Source organism: Diachasma alloeum, unplaced genomic scaffold (assembly GCF_001412515.2).
Source record: "Diachasma alloeum isolate Michigan unplaced genomic scaffold, Dall2.0 Dall_scaffold_00198, whole genome shotgun sequence".
Taxonomy (NCBI): Eukaryota; Metazoa; Arthropoda; class Insecta; order Hymenoptera; family Braconidae; genus Diachasma; species Diachasma alloeum.
This window is the reverse complement of record NW_021680363.1, coordinates 2,638,476-2,650,298: the sequence shown is the minus strand read 5'-3', so window position 1 is coordinate 2,650,298 and position 11,823 is coordinate 2,638,476. Positions and strand designations below refer to the sequence as shown.

The 11,823-nt window shown below is 41.5% G+C and overlaps 1 protein-coding gene across 4 annotated transcripts in view; it reads left to right on the top strand.

The window, feature by feature from the left end:
* LOC107035442 (CUGBP Elav-like family member 4) overlaps positions 1-11,823 on the top strand; it is a 338,453-nt gene that overhangs the window by 26,904 nt on the left and 299,726 nt on the right. Inside the window, exons 1-2 of one of the 4 annotated variants that reach the window (XM_015252829.1) lie at positions 5,750-5,825; positions 6,521-6,603. The gene's annotated coding sequence lies outside the window, so the exon portion shown is untranslated. Of the gene's footprint in view, positions 1-5,749; positions 5,834-6,520; positions 6,604-10,590; positions 11,140-11,823 lie in introns of those variants that run through there. The other 3 variants (XM_015252831.1, XM_015252830.1, XM_015252832.1) reach the window with 3 other exon arrangements.

Sequence of the window (11,823 nt, the reverse complement as noted above, 5' to 3'; positions counted from 1 at the left end):
CAATATCGTTCTAACCTCCGACGTCTTGTAGCTTGGAGCATTTGCTCGCAGTCGGTGGTAAATATGAGCGGTGCTTCGTTTGGACAGAGACCGATAGCACCCGACAACTTATTCGCCAGAGGTTGTTGTGGCTGGCACGCCATAGTTTTCCGTTTTCCCTTATAAGGTAGGGAAAAAAGGTGAGGGGGAATTGGAGAACACAGCACGGCTACTTCTTTCTCACAAGACTACTATCACGAGTAGCGGTAAAATGGTTGAAGGGAGAAATGTAGGAACAACCATGGGGACCAGTCAGGCCTTTCCTTTCTACCCTGGATCCCTCACTCTACCCTCATCCGCTCCTCTTTTTTTTATCGCACTGGGTTGATGCCTGTATAGCAATCAACGTCTATGGCGCCGCGCCATCGTTCTTCCCTCGCTTCATGTTGCCTCGTAAAAGATTCCTTGTTACGAGCGGACGACCGAGACGACAGATCATAAGTCCACGTGGAAAAAGCATTTTTCCAATAACGTATAACGTTATTTTGCCTTTCGCATTGTACGCCAGACTTTCATAGTTGACGCTAGATGAGTCATAAGACGATCCATAGTTTATGCTTTAGACACTGAAATTGTACTTTTCCGATGGAATGACATAGGGTGGATAATAAATTAAGATATGTCATTTCGGGTTGAGAGTATTTCAGTTTACGATCCGCATCTGTTGTAATAATTTCATCATAATGTTGATTGCTCCACTTGATCAAATGACTAGACTAGATACTTCAACATCTCATCAGCTCGGCCCATCTTATTTGCTAAAAGCAAACAGAAACCTACCGAAATTAGAGCAGTATGTGGAATTAATCTTCCAGACTGTCGGACTAGTGAAGATGAAAAGTGAACAAGTATATGGGCAGGTAGTATATGCAGTGTCTAGAGAAATGAAAAGCCGACCAAACGACTCACCCGAGGGCTCAGTTTCCCCCGGTACAAGCTTGGTGATAATTTACATATTTACGACTCATTCCTGCCTGCGTCCGGTGGTAAAATGCCTCCAAAAGCCGAATAAAACCATTCAAATTAGCGAATTTTCTCGCCAATCGTTATTTAGACCTCACGGATGCTCCATAAGTTGTGAGGCAGTAGTTTGGGAAAAGGGCACATGAGGGCACCTTCATGGTCCAGTATTTTTATATTTCTCCTCTTGACATTAAAAAACCTGAAGCTAAACTTTCGACATGGATTCAAGTTAGAGCCTCAGGACTTGTTGGGCACTCTTGGAAAAACGTTTCTTGAATAAAAATCACCCTCAATGGCGCACTTTACACGTTGCAACAAAAAAAAAACACATTTTCACGTTTAGTTTTTCCACTGTCAGAACTCTTTTTTCCATCAAATTAGTTTCCATCGACCGAAGTTCACGAGAAGAAAGATAGTCTTACTCTTACTTCCCACATGATGATAATTAAAACTCACATCAATCAGGCCTCATTGTTTTATTCACGAGTAAAAACTCGTAAAGGATAAACTTCTAGAAGGGAATTGGTTAATTCGGTTACAATATATCGAGTAGAAACGAGGCAGTAACTGAGATGTGAAGTGTGGCTGTATGGTTCTTCAGTTATAGACCTCTCAAGTACAAGGTCCCTTTATATACACGCACTGAGCAGAGTTTATGGTGCGAAACTTCTCTGAATGGAGGAAACTGGAGAAATTCCGGTTTCCGGTGTCTAATACTCCGTTCGCTCCCCTTAATCCAGTTATTTATATGCATTTGGAGCATTTTACATGAGTTTTTGGTTGACGTACTGTAGGTTTACGAGTGTCAGAACTGTTGATTCTTCGTGGTGCTCACAATTGTGCTCACGAGACTCCAGACACCGCGTGTTGTTCACGAAGCTTGAATAATTATCCGAATACTGTGACTTTCCGCTCATAATAGTACTGACAGTTCAGCTCCCAGAAGTAAATACTGACGCTCAAATAAATCAAGATCATCCAGCTGTTGAAATTTTTTCATTTATGCGCGTCTGTAGCATCTTTTCCATGAATTTTTCGCGGTTCTATCTTTACGAGTGTCAAAACTGTCGGTTCTTCCATTGAGATTCTTGCCTGTATCTATCTCAAGGCCGTAACCTGATGAAAGTGGAAAACCATGTACCCCCGGTATGCACACCCAAGCCCATAAAATTGGTACTTCCATTGCGGAAACTCAATACGAAGGATTACCAACTGCGTTCGGTAATGGAGAAAGCCTGGGAAGACAAGCACAGCTCACAATGCAACAGAACGAGCCATAGTAGTCCTGTAGATGAGAGCCATATACATACACAAGTATCAGTGGGCGTCGGGACTGCGGTTGTTTGCATATTTCAATTTCCTCTGCGCAACACGCTCTACTGCAACAACCCTCTCCGGCATCAACCCAAGCATAGTAGAGAGTACCCGTGAAAGCGCGTGCAACACTCCGCGAATAGTGTTATTAGCGCCTCCATGGGCATTACACAACACAAAACGATGATTCTGGGTATAACTGTTGGCAGTATACATATCCAAAAAAAAAAACTAAATGCGAGAGGGTGTTATATACTTGTGTATGAGTCACTTTTATTTGTTATTATGTCTCAAGTATTCTTTGTTTCAACTGCAAAATCGTATATTGGATGCCTTCCATTTCTACTTGTCTACTTTCGAAACAGAATGCCGATGATACATTTCCGGCTGAAAGTGGAGCACACACGTCGAACGGTAATCATCAGCATTTATATTCATAACGGATGAAAGAGATCCCTTGGGGAAAGTCACTGGGACATTCAATTGTCGGTTTAACAGGCGATGTGAATGGATTATTCATCATTCCAGTCGTTCGACTTTTTCCGTCGATGAAAACGTTAGACAGGGGAGGGGGGAGGGATAGACTTTCAGGGAACATGTGAGATAGAAAAGTCTAGGGGTGTGAGTGATGGAAAAATAAAGCAATTGGTTGAGAGATGTGTATACGCAAAGGCGGGGATAACGAAAATATCCGAGTTGCATCGATCGTCCTCATAAAATCCATTTTATGACTTGGACCTTGTCCAGTGACTGGTGGATTAGCCATCGCATTGCCTCTTGAGAAAATAAAACGCCTCCTGTTCCCTCCGTTCTCCGTTCTCTTAGGAAAATCGAATACCCCCCCTATTCTACTATCGCTCGAAATATAATCTCATCTATCTCTCTTTTCTCGTCTTCAGAAACTCGTCCAAAAACTCTCCTTCGATCTGTCCAAACTTCTTGGCATATAACACATCAAAATATCAAGTTTGCCAAAGTTGTTGAAACTTCTCGGGCATTTTCAAGCATTTCGTGAGAGGTAATGAATAAAAAAATCTTACTTTTACTGGTGTAACAATTCAAACTAATTAATTTCAATTGAATTAATTAAGCCAACGAGCTTTGCATGACAGTTTCATCGAAGGGATCTTTTTGTCAGTATAGTATGTACGTGCCTCACAGTGATACCGTGTATACTCCCCCTCCTCCGCCCTCCTCTCTCCCTTCCCCCTCACCACCACCACAATATCCGTTTTATTTCGCGACATGGCGTGCGATACGAGGTACGCGTGACGACCCAACCGAAAGATAGCGACTCCTCTTCCATCCCTCTCTATCCCTTCTACCTTCTGTGAGCCTCCTCGAGATCTCCTCGTCTCCCCCTTTATACACGTCTCCACCTAAAACCCCCAAGATAACTTCCCGCCGGTAGAATATTATAAATTTTCGAAACACTATATAGCATAGCAGGTTAAAGATAAGAAACTGGAAACTAAACGAGCTCGCATTAACGCGCCAGTACTGGCCATCAGGTGGTGGACGTCCTCGGGAGTTCAGCAAGCGACCCAAGTGATGGATAAGCCGATTCTGGCCGACGATAACCGTTGGTTCGCCTTCTCATACACCGGCTTCACCTTTTTCCCAGTATTGTATCGAGGACGAAAGGCCTCAGAGAGGAGGGCGGGGTTCTGTCTCGACTCTGCGTGAACGTTCAATCTTCCTAGACATGCAATATTACCAGTGCTTTATCTTTTTTTTTCTCCTCCTCCTCCCCCCCCCCTCCCCGCCCTCCGCGCCGATGTATTCTTTTAATACCCTTTATTTTTACCAGTGGAGGTTAGAATTTCGTGGATGAAATACCTTGGGATTTTTCTTATCTCGAGACTTGAATTTTTAGCCTTCTTATGCTGCAGAATCTTTTATTCCACATGAGTCTAGTGCTTTCCGCAATTCCGAACGATCTTTTATGAACTCTCTCGGTGTATTCCCATGTGATACATAGCCTGGGCCCAGTATAACCGGGGAATAAGAGCGTCATGCAACCTGTCCCAATGCAATTAAGATAAGAACCTACCACGATGTTTATAAATATTACGTAATATTCCTATTTTCCAACGGATCTAAAACCAACAGCTCCCTCTAGTCTCTCACCGCAATTTTACCCGAACCATTGTGGATATACACTGCATTCGCATTTTTGGTCCCAACACACTTGGTAGCCGTGATAGTGTCCCGTTGTTACATACAAGAGGCAAATGTGGCTGGCGTGACAGCCCGCGGGTGCGAAGAAACTTTTAGTTCCATAACCGGTAGTCTCTCTCTATACTTCCCTTATTCAAGAAGCACTCTACCCAACCCGTTCTGCTTCTCGAGTGTACGTCATACCGTCCGTATCAACAGACCGCGTAACCGTGCCTCCGAGATAAGAGGTCCTGGGATGAAAAATTACATGCATACTCTGGGTTTTTTCTTCAGTGAAAACTACTTTCTTCGGATATTCTCCTCACCATTTCTTTCCACCTTCTATAATAATATTTCATCTTTATATTTTTTGGTTACGTGCATGAATATTGAAATCTTTATCCCTGGATGTGTTCTATTAAAATTCGTGGAGAGGCGAGAAAATGCGCGTTATCGTATATCATTGGATGAGAGGAGCTTTATACGATACGACGGATAGATTATGTAGATTTCGATGGGATGTGAAAGCCCTGTGCGCGCTCACAGACTTTTTTGCAAGCTCACAAATTACTCACAATATCGCTCATAAAAGCATTCACCATGTAGCTTCACGGGATTACTGGAAAAATGACGGAAGCTTCTTCAGTCAATTTCTCCCAATATTGTTCATAATCTTACAGCTGATGGTCGATGGAATTCAATTACTCACTGATTAATTCTCCAGATAATGTTATTCATGATTGTGAGGCAGATGAATGCATGATTCTTCAGAGATTCGTGTGCCCTCTCGAAAATATCATTGACCCCTCGTAATGGCTGTTACCGGCATATGGCCATGTTTTGTGGACCCACACAACCCTTTTGAATAAATCCTCAAGCCAACAGGTAAACGTTGAGTGAGGCACACTCTCCCTGTACAAACTCTCAAACTCATACGAATAGTCGATAATAGTTCAGCATCAACTAGTTAACAAGGGGAGGTTAATTACCGTCGTTTTAACCAGTTACATGGATCGTTTTCCTATAATTTGCTTCTTCAAAATGGTATCAACCACAGGGCAATATGAAAATTTGTGATTCCACTTGCAATATTGTATAGCCAACACGTGACCACTGGTTAATGCTGAGACGATAAATTACTTTGTAACAGTGAATTATTGGAGTTGGTAATATCAGAATTTCGATACGAGAAGGAGGGGAATATACATATGCGTATCGGTCGGTACACGACTGAGATAACGCTTGGAGATAGCAAGAATGGGAGAGAAGTTTGCGTGAGCCGTGGAATCAGGTCGATGGAGTTAGTTTATGTGCGTTATAAGATGGCTGACATTATCTGACGCTAAAGGGTATGAGGGTGAATACTTTAATTCCTGTGGGCAACTCACTCGAGGCTGTACAACGCGTTCATCAAGAAGTAACAATATCATTCCGTGGAATTCAATTCTCAGGCTTAGTTGACACATTGCATTGAAAACTCATCGCAATTACTCTCAAAGTTTACCGATTAGTTTCAGTTTTTACTATTATCATTGCTGTTTTTTTTTTCAACATGAATCACCGCCTGATCATTATTTTTTCGTTCTCTCTGGGGAGCAATCGGAGTTTTAAAAATCATGTTGAATTGTTTTTCAGTCGCTATAAATTTCATTTCAATTTGGTTCAACTCGCGGGTTATTAATGTCATCGCAAGTATTTAATGATAAATTACACGAAGGATACACGTGAATATTTCAATTCTTGTGGAAAGAGTTATTTGACTTGCGCTGATAATTAAATCATTGCGAAAAATGGTGGGAAATCGGTGGTTGGAAAAATTAAATTTTTGCAATCAGTTTCAGTTTTTATTATCATCGCTTTTTTTTTCAAGCATGAATCACCCGTTGATTATTATTATTTTTCCGCTCTCTCTCTCGGGGACAATCAGACTTTTTTCATTCGCGTTAAATTGATTTTTCGCCGCTATAAATTTCCCTCCGATTCGGGTCAAATCGCAGGCTATTAATGTTGTAATAAATATTTAATAAGATATTCTCCATTTCAGGTTGTGCATTTTTGACCTACTATAGCCGTGACAGTGCAATCAGCGCCCAGAACGCTCTGCATGAGAAGCGGACTTTACCAGGGGTGAGTTTGAAAAAAAAAATTTCCTCTCTTCTCATCCCTCCGGATATATTTACATAAAACATGCGCATGAAAAAATAGATGCAAAAATACCTATTTTCATAAATTCATTTTCCACCGGGGGAATCTGAAGCAAACAAAAATGACAGTGAAAAAAAAAATGGAATTTTTGAATGCTAGATCGATGGAGAGCAGTGTTTATACTCTCTTTGAAATTCTCCCTCTGTATAGTAGCGGACTGTTTAACTGCCAGAGCAGTGCCAACACGCCCCGTACCATTATCCTTGATGCGGCGGCATCTCTTCCCCCTCTATTATATACTTTTGGGATACGTTGAGTATAGAGGCACCCCTGGCGTTATGTTTCGTTAATCTATCCCCCCGCCGAAAACAACGATGCACCGGTCTTGGCACTGCTGCCAGCAGAAATCGTTTTAAATGTTATGTCGAGAGATGCGGGAGAGGCTTTAAACGGATGGGGATATTTTGAATTACGACTTTATAAAGGGAAATAGATGAGGAATATGTCTCCGCAAATAATATCCGAAAATATAATGTACCAAAGAACAGAAAAATTTCATGCAGAAAAATTTCAATTATCTGAATAATCTTTGGAAACATTTCAGTAGCGAAGCGGTAAACCGGGTTAAGTCGATTTTGACTTTTGGCCATTTTTTGACAAATATCTCGGAATCTAAGACAGATAGCAAAATTTTGCTCATCACCTTTTTTATAACCCTCAGTTGTCTCTACAAAAAAGGTCATGACAAAAATTTTTCTATCTCTTTTAGATTCCCAGATATTCGTCAAAAACTGGCCAATAGTCAAAATCGACTTAACCCGGTTTACCGCTTCGCTACTGATTTGTTTTCTTAGTTTTCCCTGCAAAAAATCGTGAAGATAAAATTTATCATTTTTTCTCACCTCTCATATGCAATAATGCAGAATTTTTCATCACGTGAAATTTTCAATCGCCAAGAATCGGAAATTAGTTGTGTATCATCGTTCCACACAGTCTCCATGTTTATTCCTTCGATCTATCAATGCAAGTGAGCTTATTCCCGATTGATTCAACCTCAGTGGAAGGCCCTGTATATACCTGAAGAAAATCCCGGGCAATTTCAAAGCCGATCTGCCGAGGCATCCGGCATCGCGCGTTCCGTTTCAACCGAGATAAGATAGTAAACTAGATCCGGTAATGGTATTGAAACAGATGTCGAGCCGTTGGCTTGCGGTATACCTTGGTATACCCAAGCGATCTCTGTTAGAAGCACAGACAGATTCTACACACAAACCCCTCTGAGCACAGATGTACCGCATGGACACGTCTGTTTGTCACACTGTTTCTCCATGAAACCTTGTTGTACCAACACAACTTCAGGTAACTCACGCTACCTCGTGAATATCAAGTCATCGGGTAATTGAATCGGATCATGATTCTGTACGACCGAAATATACACACACCTGAGGTCATAAATACTGAGTATTCTATACACAGAATTATAAACATCTGAAACCCATATTCAAACACTGTATGGGCGATATAACAATACTTTATTATGGGGCTTGCTCAAAGACTCGGCTAAGTATAGATTCGCACACGTGTTGGGCTTGAGGGCGTGAGATATTCGAAAGAATTTCAATTATTGAGAGAGGAACAAGATTTAAAAAGAAAAGAAATAACATCATTTCATATTACATTTTCCGCTTGAAAATTATTAATTCTTTCCATCGATTGCCACAAATTTATCATCTCTCATCTCGTCTCATCTGCCATTCAGACCCATTCTCGATTCAATACTTGCTTGCATGAACATCCGGTATATTTCAAGGACAAATGAGCGAAAAAAAATATATGAATTAAGAAGAAATGCAGCACACTCCGGTGTAATACAATCTAGTGAGTTTCTATTTAAAGACGAGGCCAGTTTCCGTTCCACTCCTTCTGGAAATCGATCTACGCCTTACCGAGTCGGAATTAAAGATCGCAAAAGTCTTTTTTATCGGAAACTCTATGTACCCTCGAGTTTTTTTTTGCTCCCTCAATACAAGGAAAACGAAAAGAATCCACTTCGGTCGTTATACAACTTTCTACTCTCTACTTTTTCTCCCTGTGATCAGAGTCCACTACTTGAAAGCTCAGACGAATGAAAAGAATCGAAAAAAAAAGAAGTAAAATGTATCCTAAACAAACGTCAACGCGACAGGGAAGAAGCGTTTTCCCAAGATTTCCTTCAATTCCATGTACATTGCCCACACACTTTCGTCTCGTCAATGTTATAAAGCCTTTCCCGATTTAATTCCTGTTTATTTACCTTTATCCGATCTTGCCAAGCCTCTGGATCGTTTACGAATTGCCAGATGTTACCACAGAGACGTGGTTTATCGCCTTGTATTTTACGGATGATGAAAAAATTCTCAAAACTGTTTCCAAAAAACCACGAAATTTAATCGATCAGTAAATGGAGAGAAAATGTGTTGAGAATTTTCCCTGAATTTTAGTAATCGTGCAGCGTATAGTCTTCGCAATTTTCGACATATTATGAAGCACTAAATTATTATTGATTGACCTTGAGGAGTGAGTTTAAACTCTGTATGATCGGCAGAATTATAAGGATCAAATAATATTGAAGGTCAACCGGTATTCCATAAAAAAATTACAGCATATCTGTGAAATGTTCCTCAAGAAATCCTTGAATAGAAACTCCTGAAAGGTCAATACACTACGGTACATGCCAAAATTGAGCGGTAATTCTCAACAGATTTTTTTCTCGGCGTAAAACTTTACGAGCCAGTCATTAATGCCTCCCCCCCCCCCCAGCCCTCCGCATATTTTCAAAAAATCGTTAAACAAGTAAAAGCCCGATGTTACAATTTGATAACTAAACTCGAAAATTCAGGGAAGTTGTGCTCGACAAATTGGTGCTGGGGATTTATGAGGTTGTAATTGGAGGGCTTGCAAAACTCGCGCATACATACCTGCCAGAATTGAGTGAAAACGTATACGAGAGCAGTATGAAAACCGTCATATAGTACAGTTTAAAGAATGAAACAAGAGAGAAGATAAACGTTAGTTTACAGGTTATATTCCTCAAGGTTTGAATATAATACTGGCTTACAACGGGGTTGAGTTTGATATAACGCTTGGGTAGATATATCATTCTCTTGTGGACTGATTTGCATAAGGGGAATAATTCTCACTAGTGTTCATGTTATATAAAGTCAGAAAGATAAAGCTGAGGAGAGTTGGAGGTGTGGAAGTGGTATGAAAAGAGAGGGTTGTGGAGAGAAGTAGTTCGTATGAACACGCGACACAAAGATCGGCTGCTCTCCCTCCGCCCCCCCCCTTCCCCTTTCCCCACCCCAAGAATTGTTAGAGTTTCTCCTTAACGAAGTTTTTGCTACTTCCATTGTACACCTGCGCTCTAACACCAGTTGTTCATTCGTCTCTCTCGCCATGATGCCCGCAGGGGGGAGGAAGTAAGAAATCCTCCCGGCGGGCTTACAACCAGTTTCTCACCCAAGATATGTTTTGGACTTTACCGTATTCCCCAGAATCTTTGTTTTCGTATTTGTTTTGTATTTTCATATCCATCTGGGTCATTATCCTGAGGCTATATTTCCCCGTTGGCTATTCATCATATCTCAAACACCAATTCAAGGGGAAACAAAAAGTTCATCCCTAACTGGAATGAAAGTTGTGGGCGCTGTACAATGATGAAAACTTGGGAAACACTCGCGTAGACGAGAGGAGAATAGAATTTTCATTTAAATTTCAAGATCAGTTGTGGGATTTATGTGGAGGGGAGGGGTGGATTAACTGTATACAGACGTAATTATGTGCGTACTTTGGGTACGAAGAGGAATACCAACACCGGGGGGCGACAACGACGCCACCGCCTTCGCGTGCGCCTCGTGGATTTTGCCTCTCCCCGGTTTCTTGCTCATTCTTCAACGACGCTGAGTATCCTATTCGCTGCTAACACCGCACGCCAGTCAGTCGCGCTTTTACGCGTGCGAATCCCCAAACGAATTTCATCATTCATTTTCCATTGTTATTTTGAAAATAAAGTGGGGGAAAAATTTCAAATCAATTGAATTGATCGAGGTGCTGTTTTTCCTGTGGATTTGTACGTTCGAGTGATGGTGGAATTGAAACGAAAGGGGATCATCTCCGTTTGTTTATGCAACGTAAAGAGTGAACGAACCAACTGAATCCTGCGCAGTTCGACTGGAACATCACTGCGGGAAAACGATAAAAATACGTGTGGCTTCTCTCCTAAAGTTGTTACAGAAATATTTGCGGTTCAGTGAGATTGAAAGTGCGGGTGCCGAATGTGAGCGCATGATATTTTTTCTCCCATTTCCCTGGTGAAAAGAAAATACCAAACGTATTTGTTTCTGTTGTTTTTGTTGAATGAATAATCGACGAAATAAAAGTTTTCAAGGAAACAAATTCATCAAGTTTTCGAAGTTGAGTGAATGAAAAATGGTGGACTTCGTTGATTATCCTGATATCTACCTCTACGATCAACTGTTGGTAAAGTCCAATTCAATTATTCATCCACATCTCCTCCACTGATTCCCTAAAAAATGCATGATTCATCGATTTCACGTGCAAAATGACTTTTGAATCTTAACCGACAAAACCCGGGAATCGATTGTCGCTCACAAGTGGGCATCCGTTATGGCCTTGTGAGCGTCGAGTACTTGCTCGTCCTCTGCAAGTATATATAAAAGATTCACTCACGTGTAGAGGCTAGGGATGGATATTGGAGAGCCCCACGACGTGGTAAGAGCTACTTTACGAGAATATCACTTTGATCCAGCGCTTAATGAAGGATGTACCGTAAGAGTAACTCGGTGCAGAATTTAATTAGGGGTTGTAATATCACAGGAATGACCCCAAGATATGAAACTATTTCATCGCCATTCGCATTTGTCACCATCTCCCATTTATTTCATCCTCCAACTTCAGACTTGAGTCTCTACTCCTCAGTTTTTTGTGATAAGGGTTGTGAAAAGGGAGGTGGGCAGCTTTTCACGTCACGGCTATGACGCCCCGAGTGTACAAAGACGACGAGGTCGCCTCGTATTCCTCAGGACCACTCAAGAGAATTCTCCCCCTCCTGTCTCCCTCGCGCATCGCGATTGTCATGCAAATGGTGACTCGACGATCAGGCACCAATATTAACCCCGGAGTGGTGGAAATGGCGGGTGGAGA